The 23,948-nt window shown below is 33.1% G+C and overlaps 2 protein-coding genes across 2 annotated transcripts in view; both read right to left on the bottom strand.

Annotated features, from left to right (window-relative positions):
• The window catches only part of LOC127712293 (serine/threonine-protein kinase NIM1-like), a 28,662-nt gene extending 13,594 nt beyond the window's left edge, over positions 1-15,068 (bottom strand). Inside the window, exon 1 of the mRNA XM_052218670.1 lies at positions 14,974-15,068. The gene's annotated coding sequence lies outside the window, so the exon portion shown is untranslated. The remainder of the gene's footprint in view (positions 1-14,973) is intronic.
• The window catches only part of LOC127712605 (ankyrin repeat domain-containing protein 29-like), a 262,060-nt gene that overhangs the window by 207,085 nt on the left and 31,027 nt on the right, over positions 1-23,948 (bottom strand). The window lies entirely within an intron of this gene.

The raw sequence follows: 23,948 nt of genomic DNA, 5'->3' as shown, positions 1-23,948 counted from the left end.
ACAAAAACAATAAAAGTGGAAATTCCATAGTTGTCAGAACATTAAGAACCAATAACAGGATTTGTAAACTTCAATTTGCTTGTTTATCAATCATGCTTTTTTCAGTTTCTCCCAATCTATTATTATTTATATCTTCAAAGCATTTAAATTTTATAAATCATCATTAATAGTTAATAACTATAATTCTAATGCAATTATTTTGTCTCAATGGTTCTGATTGGATGGCAATCAGCTTACAATTCTCTATCTACCTGTCTGTAACTTAGGGAAGCCGCCATTTTGAATTCCGGAATGTATTGACATGTTATTTCTCCAATAATAAGTAAAAAAGCTCATGTTTTGCATCTAGAAATCTTCTTTATATATGATTTCATTATATTCCAAGGCAGACAAGAAGTCAGAAAATGCCCCGTGATAACGTTTGACACCAGAAGCATACCATGACGCCACCTAGTATAGGTGCCAAAAAAGATAACATCATTTCGCAGAATTTTCGTTTAATGAAAATTTTATACCAAAATAAGGACTGAAATTGAACGATTTGTTTATTTTGCATAAGAATAGAGATAACTGTATTGTTTTTGAAGCTTTGCGGATGTGCATCGGTAGTTTTACTGTTGCAAATATCTGTTTATCTGTCTCCACTATGTGTCACCAGGTGAACTCAATTTGTGACAGTAAAACTACAGATGGACATCAGCAAAGCTTCAAGTACACTACAGTTATCTCCTAAATATACATTATAGCATTGTTTGACTATTTTGGTTCTATTTCCATACACCTTGCTGATTTTTCCTATCTACTTAAAAAAAAAATTAAAAAGCAATAAACAGCTGCGCCATGAGCGCATGATACGCCTGTCGTCTTGTGTGTGAATTTTTTTGCAATAAGCATAAATAGTTTCTGACATACGGCGTGACATGCGAAAACCCCCTTTTTTTTTACAAAAAACTCAATATCTCTAAAATAAAATTTTGAATCAAAACCAAAAGGTATACAGATCTTTAGATTAATATAACTAAGAAGTGTGTAAAATTTTAAGCAATAATCGTAAATCGTTTTTGAGATACGGCGCGACATGTGAAAAACCCCTCCCCCTTTTTTAACAAAATACTCAATATCTCTAAAATAAAATTTTGAATCATCACCAAAAAGTATACAGATCTTAAGATTAATATAACTAAGAAGTGTGTAAAGTTTTAAGCAATAATCATAAATTGTTTTTGAGATACGGCGCGACATGTGAAAAACCCCTCCCCCTTTTTTAACAAAATACTCAATATCTCTAAAATAAAATTTTGAATCATCACCAAAAAGTATACAGATCTTAAGATTAATATAACTAAGAAGTGTGTAAAGTTTTAAGCAATAATCATAAATTTGTTTTTAAGATACGGCGCGACATGTGAAAAAAAACACACACCTGTTTTAGTTACTAAGTCCCGTAACTCAAAAAGTTTTAATCTTATTTTCACCAAAAAGTATACAGATCGTTTGACCATCATAAGAAACAACTATGTTAAGTTTCATGAAATTTGGATAAGTCATTCTCAAGTTACGGTGGGACATGTTTACGCCGGACAGACAGACGGACAGACGGACGGACACCGGACATTTGTATACCATAATACGTCCCGTCAATATAAAAATGCTTTAATTGGTTAGACATTGCCATTTATGGACATTCACTCCTTTAAAGAGTTAATTTATGGTTACAGTCATATCATAATTTTTGTAGATGTATAGCTGAATTTTCCCCTCCTATTCACAATTTCAGTATCATAGTATAGATACTTTATGAATACAAAAGTTTTATATTGAATAAATGATTTGGCTCACATATAACAGTACAAACATAAGCTATTGAGAGCTCTTTACCAAATATAAATAACATATATTAAAACAGAACGCTTGCAGATAAGATGCATATATTTCAATGCATAGATACAGCACAGGCATATAATGCTGTAATAGAGTTCAATGTTAAAAAGGCCAAAATTTAAGAACAACCTCTCACAAGAGCAAATCTATGGTTTCAGTCTTATTAGCAATTTTGCTTATGACAGTTTCTGTCTATATTTTATAATTTTCAAGAAAATAGGCAAAATACCATTTAAGGGCAACAACTTCTATAAGGAATCCATTGATGGTTTCAGTCATCAAGCCTTTTTTGTAGATTTTGTATTGCTCCTATTTTTGCTGCTACCAGTTACTATCTAGCTATTATATTTTTCCAGATTTAAAGGTAAAAGTGGTCATTCAAGGGCAATAACTCCAACAAGGACGATGATATCAGTAGCAATAGAATGTAGGCAGATCTTGATATTCTGAACATTTTACATCATTTGGCATTTCTCTTATCTATAATAAATGTCTAAATATTCAACTAAAATATATATTTTACCCTTAATTTATATCAGCTACAATTTATTTTAAAATCATTGGACAAAAGGTTTAAACCAGATCTGCCAAAGACAGGCCAAGTTTGGTTCCTATTAAGGGAGCTACCATTTGATTTCTATGGGGGGGGGGGGGGGCTAGAATGAAAAATTTTGTCCTGCATTTTTTTTTAGTTGTAATCTCTGTCCTGCCTTTTTATTTTTCACTCTATTAGGTCCTGCCTTTTTTTTCATTAATTTATCCTGATTTTTTTTACATAAATTGTCATGTCATCCTGCCTTTTTTTTTTGCCAAGTTGCTCACCCTGCCTTTTTTTTTAACTCAAAACTCCTGTCCGCCCTTTTTTTTCAAATTTCATCCTAGCCCGCCATAAAAATCAAATGGTAGCTCCCTAACTTACATGTAAAGGTTTGGAATAAAACCACTAATTCATAGCCCCATTGCTTTCTATGTTCAAATCTGCAATTTCAAGTATTCATAGCTATTGCCTTAAGTTCAAATAATGTGACAGTTATTTCATGTCAAAACTATACCTTACCCTGACTTGTGCTGAAAATTCAACATACCTTTAATTGTATATTAGAGCACACTGGTTCAGGGAAGTTTAGAAGTACAAAACCAAGTACTTCTGATCTGAACAACAGGGCAAATAGCCCTCCTATCTTATTTTCATATTTTTTTTTATTACTGATAAGAAACTTTCAACAAGGGTTCTATAGTGATCCCAAGTCCTTAAGCTTTCATTTCATACCAAAATTACCCAAATATTTTACTTATTGACAAAGATAGGAAACTATTTTGTTAAATATGTACTACTTTCTGGTATGTTCTTTCAGAATGGGCCCGAATTAGTGGTTCTATACCTTTTAAGATGGGAAGGGTTTTGAATTTTTTTACAAGGGAAGATAGAGGACAAATGCCAAGAGATGGCAAATTAAAAGCTCAGACTGGCCCAAAGTGAGCTATAAAGGACCTCAGACTAAATTAGCCTTTTTGTATGAACCTTATATATATATTTTCCTTTAAGAAGTTTTGATACCATGCCAAGTTTATTAATTAATCCTACTTTAATGCAACGCCTTAATCCGTTTCTATGCATAAAACCCATTTTTATAAGATAAACCCTGGTAATTATTGAATAAATATTGAACACTTAGAGAAACTTCGTACAATCAACACTATTTTCTAGATAATTAAATTTCACTATTTCACTGAAATACAATATAAATCATCTCTTAGGCATTCAGAAAATAAGATATAAACCATATTTATTCCCAAAACAAACCATTTTATCTTTTTATTTCCTAGAAAACAACAGAGGCATGGGAACAACAACAAATGGTACAAGATTGTAGAAAAAAAAATCATCATTTGCAAATATAAAACAGCTATAAAAACTTTCACTTAGACTTATTAAGTTCTTAATAAATGAATACTGAAGACTTGCTGGTCAATCATTTACACATATTGGTTACAATAATTGACACGTTTGTGTTCATTAAGAACTTATGTGTTTTTAAATACCATAATAATGCATTTGGCCACTTGTAGAATATCACCGATGCAGTTAATACAGACCAAAATGTGAAAAAAATATCAAAAGTAGCTAATGCATAAAATATGTATCATGCTTATCCAAATCTTGTGGAATTGTCTAGGACTATATTTCAGAATTGTTGCAGTGATATATATATATATATATATATATATATATAAACATTGTGGGAGAAGGAATTGCTTATATTGTAAAGCTGTCAATACTAGCAGTTCTTTCATCAGCTCCTTTACAAAACAAAGTTAGAACATCTACAGAATTTCAACTGTAAAACGGAGAACTCAATTTATAAATTAACATGTAACACCTGTGGCATTCAGTACGTGGGAGAAACAGTGAACAAATTTAATATTCGGCTAAATAACCATCGATCATGGTACAAAACCAACAATAAACTGTTAACACAGAGATATGTCTCGCCTTTTTGTAATTTTGCTAATGCAAATGTTGAAATTAAAATAGCAATACTTTAACATGTAAGTTATGCAAATATTCAAAGTCAATGAACCATGACTGAAGGTACATGGCTAAACAATCTCCATGGAAATGAGATGTGCCAATGCTAATACAACTGCAAACCAAATACAATTGACTTATCATAAGTCGTTCCCTTTAAACAAACCTAAACACAAACATTAACTTGTAAACTATGTAAAAGTTTCAAAGTCAATGAACCATGATGAGGAGGTAGGGCTATATAATCTCCATGGAAACAAGACTTGAAAATGCCAATAAATTTGCATACAAAATATCATTGACTAAACATTAGCGGTTCATCTTGAACTGATTTAATCACAAACTAATACATGTAAACTAAGCAAAAGTTTCAAAGTCAGTAGACCATGACTGAGGGGGCGGGGCCAAATATTTTCCATGGAAATGAGATGTGCCAATGCTTATACAACCGCATACCAATTAACATTGGCCTACCACTAATGGTTCCCCTTGAACTGACCTAATCACAAACTAATACATGTAAACTTAGCAAAAGTTTCAAAGTCAATAGACCATGACTGAGGGGGCAGGGCCAAATAATCTCCATGGAAATGAGATGTGCCAATGCTAATACAACAGCATACAAAATATAGTGGTTCACTATAAACTAGACCTAATCACAAACTAATACATTGACGATGCCGCCGGAAACAGCATACCTATGTCTCGTTTTTTGACTCCGTCAAGGCGAGACAAAAGCTGTCCCCTCACAAGACATCTTTGCTCAAAGAAACATCCTTTTGATAATGTTACTTTTCAAATTATAGAAGTGAACACTGAGTGGGACACCACGGCGAGATCGAGAAGAGAAAACTTTTGGATCCACCAGCTCCATACTTAAGAACCTGATGGTCTCAATGAAAAAGATGAGAAAAGATACAGGAAAGATAAAGAATAGTTCATTATGTAATATCATCCTTTATATCTTTGTATTATTGGCCAATGGACGTTGCAAACTTACCTTACTTCAACAACAGTTTCATAATTAAATGAATAATCTTGAACTTCATCCAAACTTTGAAATTATTAATTAGGCAACAAAATTCAATGTACAATGAGCTGGAAAAGTTTCTTATCTGCATCCGATTTCACCTAGATAGATGCACGCACAATGAAGCTAGTTTGTCTACATATCTGTATAATCCAGTACCTGGAGTATAAGGACATATAGTTCCTTGCAAACTTTTTTTTTAGATATATAAGTGATACGGTTAATATAAACCTAACTTGAGATCTGCAATTCAAACAAAAAAATGTTTACCTACAAAGGTCGACAAGTTGTCGTTAACAAAAACAAGAGTGCACACGCTGAAATGTCTCGCCTTCTTTACTAACCATTGATTTTATGTTGATAGTCCTAAATATAAAGCTTTACTACAAGTAACACATAAACTTAACATGATCCAAGAAAATGAGGTCAAGGTCAGATAAACCAAACGAGAAATACATGCACACCTTACAATCATTCAATAAACCAAACATAGTTTACCTATTGCTTAACCAAGAAAACTTAACATTGAAAAATGAACCATGAAAATAAGGTCAAGGTCAGATGAACCATGCCAGACAGACATGTACACCTTACAATCAATTTATGCATTAAATATAGTTGACCTATTGCTTATAGTATCTAAGAAACAAACTTAACCATGAAAACTTAACATTGACCAATGAACCATGAAAATGAGGTTAAGTTCAGATGATACCTGCCAGACAGACATATACACCTTACAATCCTTCCATACCAGGGGCGTAGCTACGAGGAGCCACGGCAGCACGTGCATCCACGTCGTTTTCACAAAAAAAAAAAAAAAAAAAAAAAAAAAAAAGAAAGAGAGAGAGAGAACACATAGGAATTGGTCTTTCTATGTATGCATTTTAAAAACTACACAAAGAATAAAAGCAAGAGGAATACACATGCAGCGGAATTTTTAATCCTGTAAGACGTGTATGTGTACGATAAATACATACAACTGGTGTAAACTTAGAGGAACTTTTTATATTAAGGGCATCTTGTGTACAATTTGGAGTTTAGTATGGCGTTCATTATCACTGAACTAGTATATATATTTGTTTAGGGGCCAGCTGAAGGACGCCTCCGGGTGCGGGAATTTCTCGCTGCATTGAAGACCTGTTGGCGGCCTTCTGCTGTTGTCTGTTCTGTGGTCTGGTTGTTGTCTCTTTGACACATTCCCCATTTCCATTCTCAATTTTATTTAGAAAATACCAGCTACATAGTTGTTGGTACCACAACCATACCATATACTCGCTTTGAGTGTAAAAAAAAAAATAATCCCTCTAGGGTTAACAAAAAAACTTGAAAATTATTATTTTCTGCTTCGCCCCAAAGTACACATCTTACTAGAATGAAGACTCTTCAACTCGTATCGATCCGGGAAAAATGACTGTAACCTTAATTGTGAACTTGACTAGTTCAATATTGACTAAGTATGTAGGTCTTGACAACACGAACAGTTCATTTTCACATCACGTCAACGTATCTCGTCCTGTGTGCATGTAATATTTGCTACCGGACATTAATAACCATTCAATCAATCAATAGTTTCTGTATGCTAGTAGATGAGAAGTTGGAACTGTTATTATAAAAAAAAGTACACATTTTCCAGTACATGTTTTACGTTTTTATTTATTTTACAAAAAAAATCTTTTATATAGATTCGATAATTCGAAGTCGTTTCTATATGGGCCGGCTATACGAATGGTTGATTGTAAAACCATTTGAATAAATTGTTAATTCTAACTCGTTATACTGGACTATTAGGGCATTCAATTTTATAAAGAACTGTCTGTCCGAGTAGGACACTAAACTGCTGATTCTTGTTCGAAAGATACACCAAACTTTTATTACACGTATCTTCACGGTTATCATCTTGATATTGCCATACAACTGGTCGAATGCATATGCATTTGTTAATTAGCTGGCTAATTAAAAACGCAGATCATGAAAAAGATCCAGATCAAAGTACCATTTACTCTGAAAAAGTTCTTTAATTTCAACTTCGAATATTCCTAACTACGTAAAATTGCGAAATTCCCATCTTTCTCTTGTAGAGTTTACCCACAAAAATTTTAAACATCTAAATACATATGTTAAGCAAAATATATGAGAATGTGTCCACCAAGTATTTGGTATCCATGATGTTTTGCTAACAGAAACTCCACATATAGTATTGTGTTTATGTTCATTGTTTGTTTTTTTAAATCTACTTTGCTCAATACAAATACTAGCATATGGAACAAATCTCCGTGATTTTAAAAGCTTTCACGTACAAAAAACAAAAGCGACAATGTTAAGTCTTCATTCGACTCGAATTTAAACAAATAGTTGACCAAAAAACCACAACAAAAATGTCCAAGTTTTATTTCGGTTGTGATTCTTTTGAAACGCTATATATGCGGAGCTTCCGGGGGCTTTGCCCCCCCTGGCCCCCCTACCAGGGCTTTGCCCTGGACCTACTGGGGGCCTTAGGCAGCCCCCAGACCCCTCGTCCTATAGTTTGTGATTCCACTTCATTAAGAAGGTAGCTACACCCCTGCATACAACAAATACAGTTGATCTATTGCTTATAGTTGAAGAAAAACAGACCAAAACACAAAAACTTAACACTGAGAAATAAACCGTGAAAATGAGGTCAAGGTCAAATAAAACCTGTGGGACTGACATGTTCATCATAAAATATTTCCATACACTAAATATAGTTGACCTATTGCATACAGTATTAGAAAAAAAGACCAAAACTCAAAAACTTAACTTTGACCACTGAACCATGAAAATGAGGTCAAGGTCAGATGACACCTACCAGTTGGACATGTACACCTTACAATCATTCCATATACCAAATATAGTAGACCTACTGCTTATAGTATCTGATATATGGACTTGAACACGAAAACTTAACCTTGTTCACTGATCCATGAAATGAGGTCAGGGTCAAATGAAAACTGTCTGACGGGCATGAGGACCTTGCAAGGTACGCACCTACCAAATATAGTTATCCTATTACTTATAATAAGAGAGAATTTAACATTCCAAAAAATCTGAACTTTTTTTTCAAGTAGTCACTGAACCATGAAAATGAGGTCAAGGACATTGGACATGTGACTGACAGAAACTTCGTAACATGAGGCATCTATATACAAAGTATGAAGCATCCAGGTCTTCCAACTTCTAAAATATAAAGCTTTTAAGAAGTTAGCTAACGCCACTGCCGGATCACTATCCCTATGTCGAGCTTTCTGCGACAAAAGTCGCAGGCTCGACAAAAATGGTCTACCTACAAAGGTCGACAGGTCAACAAGTTGACAATAACACCAAACAATTATCTGCTGTTATAGGTCAACAGGTTGATAAAACATTGTTTACCTACAAAGGTCGACAAAGTTGATGTTACCAAAAACTAGAGGCTCTCAAGAGCCTGTGTCGCTCACCTGTATTTACTGATGCTTTGTAAATCATGTAAAATAAGGTTAAAATCATAATTAATAGTATTAGATATTAGATATTATAATGATATCTAAGATAATAACAAAAAACTGCAAAATTTTTGTAAAATTACTTACTCAGGGGCAGCAACCCAACAACGGGTTGTCGGATTCGTCTGAAAATTTCAGGGCAGATAAATCTAAATCTGATGAACATTTTTGCCACCTGGCAGATTTGCTCTAAATGCTTTAGTTTCAGAGATATAAACCAAAAACTGCATTTTACCCCTGTGTTCTATTTTTAACCAAGTCGGCCATGATGGTTGGAAGGTGGGGTCATCGGACAAATTTTTTAAACTAGATACCCTAATAATGATTATGGCCAAGTATGGTTAAATTTGTCTCAGTAGTTTCAGAGAAGAAGATTTTTGTAAAAGATTACAAAAATTTACGAAAAATTGTTAAAAATTTACTATTAAGGGCAATAACTCCTAAAGGGGTCGACTGACAATTTTGGTCATGACAACTTATTTGTAGATCTTACTTTGCTGAACATTATTGCTGTTTACAGTTTATCTCTATCTATAATAATATTCAAGATAATAACCAAAAACTGCAAAATTTCCTTAAAATTACCAATTCAGGGGCAGCAACCCAACAACAGGTTGTCAGATTTGTCTGAAAATTTCAGTTTTATCCACGTCAGATTTACTATAAATGCTTTGGTTTCAGAGATATAAGCCAAAATCTACATTTTACCCCTATGTTCTATTTTTAGCCATGGCAGCCATCTTGGTTGGTTGGTGGGGTCAGCGGACACATTTTTTAAACTAGATACCCTAATGATGATTGTGGCCAAGTTTGGTTAAATTTGGCCCAGTGGTTTCAGAGGAGAAGATTTTTGTAAAAAGCTAACGCCGACGGACGACGACGACGACGCCAATGAACGCCAAGTGATGAGAAAAGCTCACTTGGTCCTTTGGGCCAGGTGAGCAAAAAAAAAAGGTTTTATTTCGAAGGTCGATATGATAGTTTTTTTATTTTTCTAAATTGTCAACTTGTCAACCTGGTATCTGGTATTTTTCATTTTATCAAATTGTCAATCTGTAGACCTATTGTCTTGTCAACTTGTGCATTATAATTGTATTTTTATGTATATCAAATTTTCAAGCTGTCGACTTGTCAACCATAATGATATTCAGTTTGTCAAATTGTCAACCTCAACAGTTGACCTGTCGACCAGTCAACTGGTATTTGCAATTTCATTACATAGTTACAATGTCAACTTGTCGACCTGTCGACCTGTGCACTTATTAAAATATAAATAAAAACTAATAAAATTTTCTAACTGTAATCTAAATGTAAACATTAGAAAAAATTATGGTATTAATTTTATTAGCGTAGGAATGCATATTAATTTACCGGAACTACATATCCTTATAAATCCAGTTGACCCATATAGCGTTTATTTTTTATCGCATTGTAAATATTTTTAACATTTTAATATTTACATACTAAATAGTGTGATAAAATAACATTGTTATGCAATTTATATTTATAAATCTTAAATATGGACCTTCATTCAGTGAATGAGATAATATGTCACTGATTTTTGTTAAAATTTTGCATACAACTTTTACACCTTGAAATTTAACTAAAAATCAAAAAAAATATTTTATGGTAACTGTCAAACTTGCTAAATTATATATCATTGAATGAAAATCTAGAAAAAAATTTAATATTTGTATAGAATGTTTATAAAACCTAGCAGAAAATTAGTTCAAATTATCTTTAAAAGCTCCTTTCTCTCAACCCACTGCATTGATTTGTCTAAAAAATTGATATGTTGTTGTCATATAAATGTAATGGTGTAAAATAGTTTTAGGGGTCATCAACTTGATTTTTTAGAATACATTAGTCAAAATGGTGTTTTTCCTCTTATAAAAATCTGTGACTTGACACATTCACTGTAACGTGACCATAATGTATAATTCAAATAAGGTCAAAGATGAAATCGTGACCATAAAGTTCAAAAGTGTTAAGAGAGTTGAAGATTATCAGCTGTTTAAACAGTAACTTTACTAGTATATTTGTAGTTCACACCATAATTAGCCTACAATAAGTTTAAATGTTACATGTACAGTGTATATCCAACTTAAATCTTGTTCATTGTAATAATTCGTGGGGCAACAAAATAAACATATAAACTTAAATGACAATGGGTACAGATCTAACAACCGGTGTATTTTTAAGTAACACTCTGTCAAAAGTTTTAGAGAAAAAAAGGTCTTTGAAGTGGTTTTTATTGGTTTATCTCAAACTATTACAGTGAATACCTGTCAAAATTTCATTTTACCGGACAAGTTTATGTCTAGATAAATTTTACTACTTTCGTTTTTTGTTCATAGAAAGTTGAAAATAAAAAAAAACATTTCAATCAAGTAGTTGCTTTCAGCGGTATTTTCCAGATTCTTAAACAAACAAAAAAACATAGCCCTAACCAAAGGAAACATTCTGATTCAGGCTGCTACTGACAATAAAGATATTGATTCAATACAGGCAAGACAAAACTATACATTGAGTAATGATTCAATATTGAAATCTTCTTCCTCCATTTAATAATGTACAAGATGTAACACTTCATGTATATATAAATAATTTTGTCACATCTTTGGATGGTGGATGAACGTCACAAGTGTAAATCAGAGTAAACAATTTTTAATAATAATCTTTCACACCTAAAACTCTTTCACACCTAAAACTCTTTCACTTTTGACTATGAAGTTTTATGAAAAAACATGTACTGGAATGAAAAGTTCGCTGCACAACTTTTTTAGCAAAGATAAAAATATAAGGTTGAGCATCATTTTTCACCATTTCTAAAATTTAACATATTAACTTTGGACAATCCCTTCCTTCACATGTAATTTGGGTCCTCCTAAGAATAAGATTTTATTTTGACTGCTTTTCAACAGTGTTCATACTGGTAAAATCTATGTTATTTACTTGGGGATCATATCTTGGAACATGTGAATAGGAAACAAAATAATAATAACAAATGTATCCTGTAGTACAAATTGATTGCTGCTCTTTATCTTGACACTGGCTGGAGGTTTTCAAAGATGAACTAAAAAGGCTTGAGTTAAACAGCAATTTTAAGACAGATTCTAGCATCTACCAATATTTAGGTGGTACTAATTGAGAACCACTTTATAAGAAATGAAATGACTGCAGGCAGGAATTATCAGTACATTTTTTATAAACTTGTAAAGGTTGATCAACAAAATATTACTATCTACCATCTGAAAAAGGATCAGTCAAAGGGAGAAAACTTTTTTACAGCTCAACAGATTTTTTCAACTTATCTGAAATAAGAGGGAGAAATCTTTTGAGCTGTAAAAAAGTTATCTCCCTTTGACATTTCTGGGTTCAACATTAACTTTTTAACAAGGTGTCTGAAAGTGAGAAGCACTTGTCCTAACTAAGCTGCCACGTTCATCTTGAATTTGGGATTGATTTTGATTTGGTTTTGATATGCATATTGCTTTAATAATACAGAAATTATATGGACATACTTTTTACCACAAAAAAAAACTCCAAATAAATTAGTGACTGAACATGAGAGAGCTCATTATATTTGTTTATATATTTTTTATATCCTTAATTTCATATTTGGCGATTTGGGTTTACATCATTGTGTCATGCATTCTTTAAAAGTTTTACCTAAAATAGTTCGGTCTCAGATGATTTGTCTATCAAAATGTGTGTCAACAACCAAATCGTACTATGATTGGTCAATCAATATCATTTAGATGGCTACACTGCCGCTATAGTAAGAAAGGGAAAATACAGGGTCTACTAAAAATAAGAGAATTTGACAATATTGTCAGAGCTGATTGATATGATGATTTAATGATAAAAAGAGAAATAATTGAGTCTGAATTCGGCATTTTTCCAAGTTTCAACTTTTTTACTTGCCCATTTGACAATACAGCTTTTACTTGCATGTGAATGACTTTCACTTGTCCCAGGCAAGCTTTTAGTGTCATACCCAGATACCCTGCATTATTAAAAAAGTTTTTGTCGTAATAATATTTAGAATTGCAGTCTGAAACTTTACAAGAACAAACTATTTCTGTGTACAAAATTCAAACTAGCTTTTACCATGATTTTTTTTTTTTTGGGGGGGGGGGGGTGGGGATTTTTTCACAGTATAATTAGAAATATATTGCATAATTATATTCAGCAGTATTTCCTTGAAGATGACTTTTACAATTGTAAAATTTCCAGTACACTTCTGATATCACAATGCTTATGTTATTATGTCACAGTAAGAGTCAAAGTTCATGTTAGGACATCATATACACTTGTAGGAGAGAGAGTTCGAGGATAGTCGTTATATCAATGTGGAAGTTGAAATTATTGTATCACATGACATTTTTCTATGCATCGGTTTAGTTTTTCACACAGACAAATTTACCAAATGGCATATTACGTTTTATATTGATCTAAACATTGCATAGATTTCTGAAGTAATCGTGTGACTTTTGATTGTAAAATGAAATTGGATGCAGAAAAACAGACTCTCAGAACTCTAGTATTGATCCCAGCTCAACAGGTAGAACTCATTGACATAAAAAAAATTAAAATTAGTATATGATGTCCACAAAATTTCAAATTGCACAAGTTTGCAAATGAAATGAGAGAAACAGGAATTTCACTGAAACATTGCCAAGGGATAACAATTATGCATACATACCACTTAATGCTAATATCTTCTGACAAATAATTTTACTTCATTTGTAACAAATTCTCTCTTTTGGTTGATTTTATTAAAATATATAAGGAAATGCTCTGTTTTCTGTATTTCAACATGTTGTGAGAAGATACACCTGCATGGACATGATGTAATATTGCTATATGACATCTGCGACTTTGGAATTTTTTTTATCATTTTCAGACAAAGCAATATCTAAGCTTGCTAAAGTACATGTATGTCAATTTATTTCATAGGAACTAAAAACTTCAAAATTAAACTCTACACTTATCTTTTTTTATACAGTGTAAATTGTTAAATTTCAAGTGGCATAAATATTTGATAAGTTCAGATTTAGAGAAGGAAGAAGACGAAATTAACATACACGTCTTTTTGTAAGACTATTTTTATTTTTTATTTTTTTGCTGTGCCAACTTCCCATGAAGGCGTCACAGCAAAAAAATCATTTTAAATAGCCTTACACAGACCTCATAAATATTTAAACTAGACTAATGGCCGGAATGATGACAACTGTTTAGTTCATTTTACATACATGTGCCTTCTTTCGTTTCATTTTGATACACAATTATAGCAATAATATAAGATTAATGTCCCATTAAGTGTTGTATGCAAATTTGTCTGCCATAACTTACAGTCAAACAAGTTCCCGTAAAAATTTAACATTTGACGTAGTATAAATTGAAAATTTGTTACATGACACCAGAAGGTTATTCAGAGACAGACCTAGGGTCATTCAGAGCTAAATACATAAAAGTGTAGATAGGTCTATTTTATCAATGGTTAGATTAAGAAGCGACAGTAACAGGTCCTCGTACCCTTTTCAAAGACTTTCACATTTGTGCAATTTCCCGTACAATTCTGATGTCACATAATGCTTATCTTATTACGTCACAGTAAGTCAATTGTTCGATGATGTCATCTGCGCAATTGATCACATTGATAAGAAAGCTTTAGCTGCAACAGAATTCCTATTAGACAATATTCAAGAAAATCTGATTTTATATCAGTAACTGGCTGTTTGGCCAGTACTGATCCTAAGACTAATCGTTGTCAAGCTGTACCAGGACTGGGATATCTTCAAATTGTAAATGAAAGATTAGAAAAAAGGTCTACTGTTACAAATTTGATAAAAAATATAAATGCCTTAAGTACTGCAACCGGGCCACATTTTGAACTCATCTTCTTTTTACCTTACCCGTTAACTGTACTGACTGTTGATCCTTGATTGAGGATCGTAAGTCAGAATGTGTAGTATTTCATTTAGCACCTAATTCATTTATGATGTTTGTCAATCTTATCTTACCTGATCTTTGCTGCACTGGTTGATGAAAACAGGTAAACAGCATGAAATAAAGCAGGAAATAGGTAAAGCGCTTGGCGTTACTACTAGCAACAACAATCAAGATTTCGGTTGGACAAAGTTAGATAACTCATTTCCCGCCAAATAATAAAACCCGAAACATTTTTTTAAAATAAAAATCTATACGATGTTATTTGTATTATCTGGTTCTGTCCTGGCCTTATAAAACAGCTATTGTAAAACTGAGTTGTTTTCTTTTATGTTTCTCAATTTATGTCTAATATTATGAATTTGTATTTAATGTGATAAAAGGTTTACTAGTAGGGCCCTTTTATCTGAGACTACGTTATAGTAGTCTCAGCTTTTATTGGAACTATCACTGAGACTACTATAACATCTCAGATTGGAAATACAATATTCTTATTCTTATTTATCTATACGTAATATCAGAGGTCCATGACATTCATGGAGTTCTGGTTGTATACAATGCAATAAAATCTAAAAATGAAGATTGATAAAACCAAAGGCTATTTTTTTTTAATTTTTGTCTTGGAATAAAAATAGGCAGTGACTATTTGGTCCTATTTTGTCTGCTCTCAGGGAAAATAGCCTCCTATGCCTTATAAAGAGTTTCGCTATTTTGCCAAACTTAATTAAAGATTTTCAGTTAACTTAATTAAGAATAGAAAGAAATATAGAAACATACACTTAAATAAGAAATCTGTAAAGAAAAAAAATGTCTTCTTTAACAAATTTATACATAAGCAACGCATCCATATTGCATATTTTGAACTTTGGTTATCTCATTGACAATCATGCCACGTCTTCTTATTTTTATTTATTAAAATTGAATTCTAATTAAGAATTTCCCATAATTTGTTTAATTATAAGTTACTTTACGTACACTTTAATAAGAAGTCTCTAAAAAAAACAAATCTTTTTAAAAAATATAGTACATATGCAAAGCAAAGCATGTATATTAAAATTGATATTCTAATTAAGAATTATAATACAAATATACAATAAGTTTTGAAATTAAAAGTAAAATTCCAACAACCTCAAAATTACACACACACAGCAATACCTTATTGCACCATAGACTATAAACATAGAGTTTGGGATATTTCAACAAAATAATTGGTTTAGTGTAAACAATATTATTTTATTTTGAAAATATTAACGTAAACATGACAATATGACAGTTTTATTAGGATTGGAAAACATGTGAATTTTTCACTTTTACAAATTCCTCTCCCATATGATATATGATATAATAGTAGATGGATGGCGTCAAAATTTTTTTTTAACTGAAACTGAGACTACTAGTAGTCTCAGACTGAAATAAGAAGTGTTTGTTGACCAAATCCACTACTGTACTACAGTGCTACCAAACTACACAGGTAATATAAATATTAGTTAACGACAATTTATTTTATACATAATTATATATCTCAATGCATGTTTATGAAATTCACACCAATCTCTTTGTTTTAAGAATACAATCTTGAAAGTTATCAGTATTCTCAATGTCGGGTATCAAACTTTAAGGATTACCATACAGTAAGTTATGTATATTAGGCTGACATGACAAGTTACTCAGCATACACTCTCTAAGTAATTGGTATTGCTGACAACGCAATAAAAAGGTTCAGATGTTCCAATCTGTCTACATTTACAAAAAGGATCGGTAACTAATTTTTTCCTATACAAATATTCATTCAGACCACTGCTCTCAGTTCTGATTCTAGTATGCAAAATTTGTCTTAGTCTACTACCACTGTAAAAATATTTTGGGACAACCAAAGTTTTCTTTAAAAACTTCTTAAAAATATATAAGGAAGAATTTTTGATATGAATCGGAATCTCGTTCCACAGACGGACAGAAGAAGGAAGAAAACTGTAATGATAATAATTCGTTCCTGTATGTATGTTAGGCACGTTTCCTGCGTTACGTGTCCCATACGGATGTGATTGGCCATAGTTGGTAGGGACTAAATTGGAAAGATATAGGCTGGAAAATTATTGTTAACTATCTGATGAAACAAAATAAGCTTGTGATTTTTTCGCCTTTCCCTGAGAGTTTCCCATTCGGTCTCTTTTAGAAGAATTTGCAGAGTTTTTGCCCCAGTAACTATACGTGCTACCTTATAATTAATTTGTTCCAGTCGATCTTTCAAATGCTCTGGACAGTTTATCGGCATACTCTAAAATAGGTCGAACAAACGAAAAATACATGACTTCAAGCGTTTTCCTGTCCGGTTTGAACTTAAGCCTTCTCAACCTATTCAGACGGACATATGCTTTTGCTGATGTCATCAATTTGTGTTTTGCAGCTGCCTTCACTCGAAAAATGTAATCCAAGGTGTTTGTGTGACTCGACAGTTTTGATTATATTACTATCCATAATTAATGACGGATGATGATCAGGGTCTTTTTTTCTAGATATTATCATTGATTCAGTTTTTCTCGGTTTAAACGTCACTAATAATTGGTTTAATGTAAATAATATAATTTCTACTTCATCATGGCGAATCTGCATTTTTTACAAAATCTTTATTAATTCAATTAAAAAACATGGATGAATCTGTCCAGTTTCTCAAGCTGTGTCACACACATGTTGTCCAGTGTGTAGCAGAATATAGTCGATCTCTGAGACAGTGATATTGGGTGTGCCAATACATGATATGTTATCAATACTTTTAATATTGCTTGTATAAACAGTCATCTATCTATTATGTATTTACTTTATTCTTTTTGCTCTCATACCGATATTTTGTTTGTAATTATGACGTTTACTTATATTCACTAATTGTATGTTCATTTAATCTCATTTATGAATGAATGATTTATCCATTATTTGATTCAATATTTATGATATTTGTGTATTGTCATCTCATTGCATTTTACCTAAAGTCATAATAATTAAATTATCTGTAATGTAAATTTAATTATTCTAATTAAATGATCAAGAAATTGATAATATAAAAAAGAGGTGATGTGGTATGATTGCCAATGAGACAACTATATATATAATCCACCAGAGTTAAAATAAAGTACTCCATTCATAATCCACAATCCCATTACAGACATTATAGACGGTCATATGACTTATTGACTGTTCAGCTTCTCTTCACACACAATCCGAGTTGTCTTTTTCGTCATAGATGCTCATTGGATCATTTATATAGTTTAAACCCTCATTTTATACTTTTTCTGAGTTGGCATTATAGACAGTCCGAGTTGACTTATTGACGGTCAAAGTTGTCTTCATAGACGGTCTGGGTTGTCTTTTTTGTAGACAGTTGGAGTGGTCTTGTACTCACTTATAGAATCTGATAAACAGACCTGTTGTCTCATTGGCACTCATACCACATCTTCTTATATCTACTAATTATGAAAACTTGCAATTGACTATAATGAACCATAAAAATGAGGTGCATATCAGATGGTCCCTGCAAGACAAACATGTTCACCTAAAAATCATTCCACACACCTATTGCTTATGATTTCAGATAAGGGACAAAACCATCAAAAATTAACATTGACCAATGAACAATGAAAATGAGGTCAATGTCTGATGAAATTAGCCAGACAGACTTGTACACCTTACAATCATTCCTTTAACCAAATATAGTGGCCCTCTTGTTTATAGTATCTGAGAAATAGACCAAACCAGAAAAACTTACTATTGTCCAATGAACCATGAAAAAGGGGTCAAGGTCAGGTGAAACCACAGAAATCATTCCTTACACCAAACACAGCTGATCTGTTTCTTATAGTATCTGAGAGACACACCAAACCACAGAAACTTAACATTGACCAATGGGCAATGGACCATGAAAATGATGTTAAGCTCAGATGAAACCAGCCAGTCGGACATGTACATCTTACTATCATTCCACACACCAAATATAGTTGACATATTGCTTATAGTATCAACCACAAAAACTTAACATTGACCAATGAACCATGAAAATGAGGTTAAGTTCAGATGAAACCTGCTAGTCTGACATCTAAGCCTTACAAACATTCAACACAACTGACCTATTATTTAAAGTATATGAGATATGGACTTGACCACATAAACTTAACCTTCATCACTGATGCATGAAATGAGGTCAATGTCAGGTGAACCCTGTCTGACAGACATGTAGACTTTGCAAGGATCCAATATACCGAATAGAGTTAAAATGAGGTCAAGGACAAAGGACATATAATAGACGAAAACTTCGTAACATGAGGCATATACGTTCAAGGTATGAAGCATCCCGAGGTCTTCTATCTTTTGAAATATAAAGCTTTTGACAAATAGTTTACGCCATCATCACCGCAAAATGAATAACTTGACCTGATTAGATTTTACAATAAATAACTTTGCACTAGTCGGGATAAAACGGAAAATTCTGCGGCACAAAATGCAGGAAACAAATGTGTACAAAAAAATTGGCTTCCTCTAACCTTAGTCTGTATAAATGTTAACTGCGAAAAAACGTAAGTCTTTTTATCATTATATTCGAAAAATTAAGAATTGCAAAAAACTAGGTCAGTTTTACAGTTATAGATACAGAAAAATAAAAGAAAACATAGTAATTGAAAATTTGCTCGACATATCTCTTGAACACGAAGAAAGTTCCGTCCAAGTTTCATTAACTTACATAAAGGTTTGAGAAAGTTATTAATGTCTAAAAAACTATAATCACAGACTGAATCCGGAACTGAATACAGAAAACCATGACAGAATCTAGGATGGGTACTTGTATGTTTCATCTTTGCATAAGGCATGACAGGTATTAAATTTAATAGTTCAAGTATCAAAATGAGTTTTGTATAGTATTTTCAATCAAATATCATTAACGTACTGGCTCCTCCAAGTCTGTAGCAATTACATGAAGCTTGTAAATTTTTCTGGAAAAATACTAGGTTCCCAAGTCTGGAATAATGTGAACAAATTTTTCAAAAATTCCATCATAGCAGGTGTACAATTTCAACCTATATGTATCTTCCTGTGAAGTTTCAGGGATCTGGGTAGAAAACTGTAGAAGTTAAAAATGTGTACCTTCTTTCATAAATTTTTCTTAAAAATGACTTAGATCCGAAGTCTGGAAAAAAGTGAAAAAAATGCTCAAGCAAAACTGTAGGAGGAGTTAATTACTCAAATTAGGTACCCACTTTTCAACGCCCGTCCTCCCATCCCCTGAAATCCCCATACTATAAGACTTCTTCCAACCTGGCTAAAAATAGACAGAAACTAGAAACAGCAAAAATTATCAGCAGTAAAGATCTACAAAATGCCTTATATATGAAATGCTAATTCAACCTCTTACAGGAATAATTGCCCTTAATTGTTTGTTTTTATCGTTTTTGAAAACCATAACAGATAGACATGGACTGTTAAGAGCAAAAATCATCAGAAATACTTGATCTGAAAAAAATGCTAGTACATGTATTATTTAAAACATTTCATCTGCATTTTTTGGAGTTATTGGCCTTACACGACTTATTTGGCAAGTTTTAGCTTTTTGTCTGTTATCTCGAAAACTATAATAGATACATAGAAACTACAAACATGATTAGTAGTCCAAAACCATTAATTGACTATTAATGGTTTTAGATATTTCTTTAGTCCCGATTACTAAGTATCTTATTTTGATATATATATATTTCAATATGGTACCATATATGCGATTCAGGTTCATTGGAGTCTCAAGTTTGATCCACTAAAAAGATGTCATGAAAGTGGTCAAAAATTATTTGAAAATGTAATTTTTGTTATTTTTTTTTATAATAACCACCAATTCTGAGGGTCTGGATGGAGTTTACAGAGTAGAGAATAATGGGCCAAATCTATAGAACCAAAGAGCTTGATCGCTCTGAGGGATACGATCACCATTGTTTCCATTGATATTAGTATTCTTTTTCAAAAATAATTCAACTGCACATGTAGTCCCTATTTGATTCAATCTGAAGATATTTTTTCACTTTAAAAAATAGCCAAAATAACCTAAAGATAACAGTAAAAAAAACCCAACCAATTCCAATTACTAGTAATACACAGCTGGAATGACTATATGATGCGTACAGTGTGTGTGTTGTGATGTCTGTGCTTGTCACTCACTTCAGCCTCACCACTGGATAGCAGCTTGCTGTGAAAAGGAAACCGAGTGCGTAAGTCTTCCCTGCCAGTAATAGCCTCTCATGCAGTAATACCAATGTGGCCAGATATGGAATCCTTCTCGAGGTGGCAGATGTAACCTGGGTATCATACGATCCAGGCAGAAATACAGGGTCTCGGAGGAGACTAGACCCCCAGACACGCCCTGATGCCTGCAAACCTAGCCCCCAGCTATGGGATAAATAGCTCCACTGCCTTGTTGATGACTAGGAAAAGTCAAAGGATACGGAAGTAAATCCAGACATAAAAATCGGGTAGATGGAACTCGTTAGCTCATTTGCAGCAATCGTCTAAAGGAAGGAACATCCTGACAGAAAAACCCGATCTCCACGTAAGAAGTTGAACTTAGGGCTGACTACCCCTACCTTGTAAAAAAGCTATGTTACAGAAACAGTAACGAAGAATTTTTCTACAACTGTGGAAGAGAGCCTCCAAAGCAACAGATGAGCAAGTATGACTGTTGGCAGTTAAAGCCGAGAGAAAACTTCCAACAAGAGCATGGAGGCCCTTAACACGGTCAAAACTAAAACTATAATTGGGTTCTGGAATGTCCGTACAATGTACTCTGCTGGGAAACTTGCAGAAATTACATCTGAAATGCGACGTTACAAACTTCATATTTCAGACATCAGTGAAAGTAGATGGACAGACTCTGGAAGAATAACAACAAGAACTGGAAAAACTACACATCATGAAGGGGTAGCAATTATTTTGAAGAAAGGAATGGCAAACTATCTCATAGAATGGAAACCAATAAATAACAGGCTGATTATAGCAAGGCTAAAAGGGAAACAAGTCAACATGACTATGCTACAATGCTATGCTCCAACAAACGATTCCAGCGAGGAAACCAAAGATGCATTTTAGGAACAACTCCAACAGGAAATAGACAAACCCCCAAAACATGATATCAAAATCATCATGGGAGATATGAACGCCAAAGTTGGGTCAAGTAACACCCGCTTTAAAAGAGCTATGGGAAATCATGGATGCGGTAATATGAATGAGAATGGTGAAAGACCAGCAGATTTGTGTACCACTAACAACTATGTAATAGGAGGGACAATTTTTCCACATCGTAACATTCATAAATTGACATGGTGCCTCCTAACCAAGAACCAAATAGATCACATCATGATAAATGGAATGTGGAGACGATTACTGCTGGATGTTAAAATTCAAGAGAGGAGCTGATGTTGGGAGTGATCATCATTTGGTAACAGCTGATATTAAACTCAAACTAATGGCTAATGGAAAAACACAAGATCTTGGAAACAGTTTGACATAGGAAAGTTTAATGAGAGCAAAGTAAGAAATGAATATACAACCTTGATAAGAAATAGATACCACCTTTTGGAAAACTTAAATGATGAAGAAGACACAGAAACAATTGATAATAAATGGGGGGAAATTTCTGAAGTATTCACTGAAAGTGCAGAAGAAACTATTGGATTTAAACAAAAACAGAAGCATAAAGATTGAATCACACTTGGAACATGGTACAATATTATTATTAGAAGAAAAGCAAAGAAGAAATTGAATGAGGTAAAATCACACCGTCTGAAGGAACAATACCAACATGAATATAGCCAAATACACAGAAATGTCAATAGAATGGCACGAAATGACAAAACGTACATGGATAGTCTTGCTGAAAAGGCGGAAGAAGCGGATAGCAAATGTGAGCAAGGCAACCTTTATAAAATCACCAAAATTATTTGTGGCAAAACACAGCACCATCTAATGTTCTCGTAAAAGACAAGTTAGGGAATTTGTTAACATCGGAAAGTGAACAAGAGCAAAGATGGACAGAACAGTTTAGTGAGCTACTAAATAGACCAACTCCTACATAACTCCCTAATATAGCAGAGAATAACAATGAACTTGAAATCAACATAGAACCACCTGAAAAGCATAAGATAATATCTGCGACTAAAAATCTAAAAAGTTGAAAATCACCTGGAAATGGCAATCTGAATGCTGAACTCTTTAAAATAGACCCGGACTTATCTGCCATCCTGCTCTATAACATCTTTAAAGACATCTGGAAAAAAGCTCAGATACCATACGACTGGAATAATGGCAGCAATATAATAAAAATACCAGAAAAAGGGAGCACTTAATGATTGTAACAACTGTCACGGCATTACACTACTTTCCATCCCAAGAAATATCATGGCAAAAATTATTATATTACGAATTGCAGACTCAATTGATGACCTCCTGTGTAAAGAACAAGCAGGTTTTCGCCCCCAGGAGAGGTTGCATCGACCAAATCTTTACATTAAGAAATATCATAGAACAATGCACAGAATGGCAACGGCAACTGTACATATATTTTGTCGACTTCGAGAAAGCGTTTGACAGCATCCACAGGGATAGTCTTTGGAAAATATCACGACCATATGGCATTCCACATCATCTTATAAACCTCATAAAGGCATTCTACAACAGCTTCATGTGCAAGGTTGGATATAGTGACATATACTTCCAAGTTAGTCATAGACTGGATAATGAGACAAACAACTGATGATGCACCAAGAGCATTAGATGGGGCACCTTCACCACCTTGGAAGATCTAGATTTTGATTACGACCCAGCATTAATGTCTCACACACACCAACATATTCAAGATAAGACCACATAACTACAAAAATATTGAGGACAAATGGGGCTGAAAATCAACATCAAGAATACTGAAATCATGACACTAAATGTAAACAACCCAGGGCCAGTTTTACTGGATGGAAAAACATTACCACATGTTGACACCTTCACATACCTTGGCAGCACTGTTACTACCAAT

The sequence above is a fragment of the Mytilus californianus genome, unplaced genomic scaffold (assembly GCF_021869535.1).
Source record: "Mytilus californianus isolate M0D057914Y unplaced genomic scaffold, xbMytCali1.0.p SCAF_1, whole genome shotgun sequence".
Taxonomy (NCBI): Eukaryota; Metazoa; Mollusca; class Bivalvia; order Mytilida; family Mytilidae; genus Mytilus; species Mytilus californianus.
Note: the sequence above shows the minus strand (reverse complement) of the source record. Positions and strands in the feature narration are given on the sequence as shown.